At 43.7% G+C, this 4,821-nt stretch overlaps 1 pseudogene; it reads left to right on the top strand.

Annotated features, from left to right (window-relative positions):
• The first annotated feature begins 1,699 nt into the window (after positions 1-1,699).
• LOC118834822 lies at positions 1,700-3,618 on the top strand (annotated as a pseudogene).
• The last annotated feature ends 1,203 nt before the right edge of the window (positions 3,619-4,821 follow it).

Raw genomic sequence — 4,821 nt, 5'->3', positions numbered from 1 at the left:
TGTCTAGAGTGTAGAACATGGGATAAGGAGTAATATGAGTGAGAAAAGAGTTGTAAAGGTTGGGTGATCCTAGATTGTGGATAACCTTGACTTTTAGGCTTACTGTGGAAGTTATACTTGGATGGGCAAGAAGATGGTAGTGAGGCATGCTGGGTTCAGGAATGCCCGCCTCTGTGTAAAGAAGATTGATTTGTCATTATTGTGATGAATGGATTGGAAGGGGAGAAAAAAATATAGAAAGGGAAACTGTTAGGAGGTGATTTTGGTATTCCAGGCTGGTGGTAATAGGGGCGGTGGCAGCAGAAATTTAAAGGAAAAATTAGAAAATTCTGAGAATTTTAGAGCTGGGAAGCATCTTAGAGAGCAGAGGTTCTTAGTCTGGGTCCCATGAACTTATAGACACACAAACTCCCCCCCTCTAAAATAAGTTATTTATAAAATTTATCTTTGATAACCATACTTTGATATAATTAGTTTCCTTTGTAATGGTTTTTGTTTTATTTCATGCATTTAAAAACACTATTCTGAGTTCACAAGCTTCACCAGACTATAAAAGGGGTCCACATACCAAAAAAAACCCAAAACAACAATAGCAAAAAGATGATCTATCAAAACCACTCATTTTGAAGAGGGACAAATATGAGAGATATTACAAATAAAGTCTCAGTATGCTATGGATTTAGTTATACTGAAGGTCAACTGTATCCTTCACCCTAAGCCATGGAAAGCCTATGCCATATTCCTCTTGTCTACCTAATCCAAAACTAGCAGCATCATGGATACAGCTCTATTGACTTTCATGTATGAGGAGTATGGAAAGCACTGCATAAATGTCAAATATTATTAAAAACATAACATTGATTTCTCTCCCATTTTAATTCTTTTTTTAACAAATCCATTAATTCTCTGAAAATTGAGATCTTTCTGTAATGACTTGGTTTTACTTTGTCATTCTCCCCATTCTATTTTTGTTTTTAACAAATTCATGAATTTTTATGAATAGATGTAATGTTGAAGGTGAAATAACTCTATTAATTAGTTTTCAATGCTAAAGATTTCTCATATCATCTTGTTTTCATCTGGTGATTATGATGTGTAGGTGGAAGAACACAGCTGACTGTGAAACTACCTACTATTTAAGTTTGTAGAAATGAAATTTTAAAAGCAAATATTCTAAGCATATGAAGAATTTGGGTTTTCAGTCTCTAAAATGTATAGTGCCCATTAGTTTTTTGAGGGGTAATACAACATTAATTATTTAAAGCAGTGCTCCAGGCCTCCTCTCCCCCAGAAGCGGACCTGGCCCAGAGGGCAGAGGGATGGGAGTGACTCAGAAAGGCCTAAAGGCCTCAACGGAACAGCCTAGGGCACTATGCCCTGGGGCCAGACTGAAACATAGCTGGTCTCCCCCTCCGCCCCTCCTACCCCACCGCCCACCCGGGCTGCGCATGCTCAGGGCCCATATGCAGAAGTATCGGCCCTCCCTCCAGCAGGCGGCGCTCCCCGGGTGGGAGGCAGTGGTGGAAAGCAGCTCTGAACGCCGCCGGTGGGGCCTGTGAGAGCCTGACAGAGTCCAGAGTCGCCATGCCGCCTGAGCAACGGTCAACCTCAGACCCCGCCTCCCGCAGCCTCCTTAGGCCTACCTCACACCCCGCCTCCTGCAGCCTCCTTCGGAGGAGCCCAAGGGCGCCCGGCCGCCATGCCTCCTACCGGCAGGCGCCGCCTGTTCGCGCCCGCCTCCGGAAGGGAGAGTCCCTCTGCCAGCTCGCACTGTGAGTATGAATTAACTCTTTTGTGGGCCCCAGCGGTACCCTGCTGATTGAGGATCTCGTTGAACTCCAGAGGAGCCTGAAGTGTCAAGAACAACATGTCCTCCTTTTCAATGATTTGTTCGTTGTGGCTGAGGTCAAGTCTAACAACTATCTTAAGATAAAAAATAAAATAAAATCGAGTGTGGACAGCAAGCTGTGAAGGGGATGCCAGTCCTATGAAGCCATTTGCTTTAGGATGGCCACCTTTCAACTTCATTGCCGCTTTCAGCTCTCCAGAACAAAAGGAAAAGCCCCTCTCCTTGGTCCAGAGATGTATGGACACCAAGAAGGAGAAGGACCATCCAAAAAGCATTCCCCGTAAAATCTTTCCAAAGGACATTGGGAATTATAATTATTCCAAAACAATAACAATGGCGAATTCTGATACAGTGAACAAAGTCATCACCATGGCCCTGCCAATGCTAGGGATGAATGGTTCTACAAAAGACTACCAATTCTGGGTGAATTTTGGGAGAGGAGCTCCGTATTCACTCATTGGTCATGGGTGTCCTTATGGAATAAAAATGAGCCACCTTGGAGACACTTCATTCCTGATACAGGGATCAAAGGTCTCAGCATCCCCCTTAGACTTCCAGGCGTCCTCACACCCCGCCTCCTGCAGCCTCCTTCAGAGGAGCCCAAGGGCGCCCGGCCGCCATGCCTCGTACCGGCCGGCGCCGCCTGTTCGCGCCCGCCTCCGGAAGGGAGAGTCCCTCTGCCAGCTCGCACTGTGAGTAGGAATTAACTCTTTTGTGGGCCCCAGCGGTACCCTGCTGATTGAGGATCTCGTTGAACTCCAGAGGAGCCTGAAGTATCAAGAACAACATGTCCTCAGCATCCCCCTTAGACTTCCAGGCGTCATCACCATGGCCCTGCCAATGCTAGGGATGAATGGTTCTGCAAAAGACTACCAATTCTGGGTGAATTTTGGGAGAGGAGCTCCATATTCACTCATTGGTCATGGGAGATGCAGTGCCTGTTTGTAGGGAAGCCCAGCCACCTGGCTGGGAGCCAACCACTGACTAATCCCAGCCAGAAGATGTTCAAAAGAAGATGGTCCATCATAAATTGGCTCTTTTGGTGAAGCTCCAGTACTCACCTGGACAGCATGCCTCTAACATCCCCCATGTCAGGCAGTTCTTTGGGGTGTGAAATCTGTGAAAATTGCAACCTGCTCAAAACTGTTTTGGACATGGTTTCCTTTCTAAACCAAAAAGGACCTCTCACCTATGGCATTTTCAGGCTATCTGGGGATTTCAAATCCTGCAGAGAGCTGAAGGAGAAATTTAACTCAGGGCCTGAGGTGGTCTTAGACACAGAGGACATTTTTGTGACAGCATGTATCTTAAAGGATTTTCTTCAAACTATTCCCCAAAGTGTTTTATCACCTGATCTTTTGGATGAGTGGGTGATCGTCATGGATGGAGATAATGAAAATGAAGAGAAAATAGAGTTAAGAGGCTAGTGAGCAGCTTCCTAGGACCAACACTGTTCTTTTAGAACATTTATTTGGAATGGTGCACAAGATACAGCTAGAATCAACATTAAATAAAATGACACTTCATAATCTGGCAGTGTGCATTGCTTCCAGCATTCTTTGGCCACCATCTTCTTCCAGCCCTGAGCTGGAGAATAAATTCATTGAAAAGGTCTCTCTACTTGTAGAGTTCATCTTGGAAAATTCTGCAGGATATTTGGGGAAGAAGTCACTTCTGCCTTGAGAGAGACTTCAGTCAGTTGTGACCAAGACAATGCCTCAGAGGAGGCTGCACTGACTTGGGAATCAACCAATCAGGAGGCAGACTGAGCAGCTCTTTAGTTTGACATAGGAGACGTCCTTTTCAGTGTTGGCTTGCCACACCAGGAACTCCCTCTGCTGCGTTGGTAACCATAGAACTGACTTAAGCTGGTTCATACCAACTCTAATGGACAGAACTAGCACAAGCATCCAAGTTCTAGGACCTGGGGGAACATTTTAGGCTGGCCCTTTTCCTTGCTCCTTGCAGGCATCTCATGATCTCTATGAAATGGCCCCTTCCTGGGAAACAGAAACTGAACCCAAGGGACTATGGCAGTACCCTATGGGGCCACTGCACTGCCTTTCCCACTCAGCTTTGCAGTTTATTTTTGTTTTATAATCTGTGCAGCTTAACCTCAGTTGCAACTGCAGCCCTGCATGCATATCCACCACTTTGAGAAAAAATAAACACGTAAACTAGTGCTCCACAGAGTCCAAGTGAATTCTTTGTAGTATGAGAAACTTTAGAATTTAGGAGTTCCTTCTAAGGTAGTCAGTTTTGAGTTCTCTGTTTAAAAAATGAAGAGACCCTTTCCCCAGAACAAAACTGTATTAACGTTAGATGGCCGATTGTTTTATTACTGTGTCTAAATGTCTACCCCAGTTTAGTTGTTTTCACTAGCTTGATTGGTTGTCACTTGAACTAAAGGTCAAACATTATGTCAAAACAATTGTACACCATTTGTTTATTTTACCAACTTGATAGCTTTGGGGACTGAGGATGGTTTAATGTTAACCTAGTTAAATGGTTGAATAGACTTTTGTGTAAAAATAAAGCAGGAAAGGAAAGATTAGGTAGTGACTTTAACTTAGGACCTATTTTATCCACCTCTCCAATCCAGAGTCCAACTTCTTGAAGTACCTCAAAGTCAGGAATTTCTGAGATAGAGGGGAAATAGCTTGTTCTTGAAGATAAATATCAACATCCAATACAAGAGCAAGAAAACGCTCACCATTTAGGTATCCATTCCTGATACACCCAAAATGTTTAAAGTAAAAGAAAGGAAAAGTCATATAACAAACTCTGGGAACCTCAAAGTGTCATAAGTATTAAGTAAACCTTTCATTTCTTCTCTGAGGAAAATAGAGAGGTTATAACCAGCAAAAATTAAATAATGGACTGCCTATAGGAGCTTGTCTTCTCAATTGGTCCCTTTATTTTTCTTATGTTAAATGTGTGCTTGGTCACTCCCATCCTGTACATATCCTTAA

The sequence above is a fragment of the Trichosurus vulpecula genome, chromosome 1 (assembly GCF_011100635.1).
Source record: "Trichosurus vulpecula isolate mTriVul1 chromosome 1, mTriVul1.pri, whole genome shotgun sequence".
Taxonomy (NCBI): domain Eukaryota; kingdom Metazoa; phylum Chordata; class Mammalia; order Diprotodontia; family Phalangeridae; genus Trichosurus; species Trichosurus vulpecula.
The sequence above is the reverse complement of the archived record's forward strand: the minus strand, read 5'-3'. Positions and strand labels throughout refer to the sequence as shown.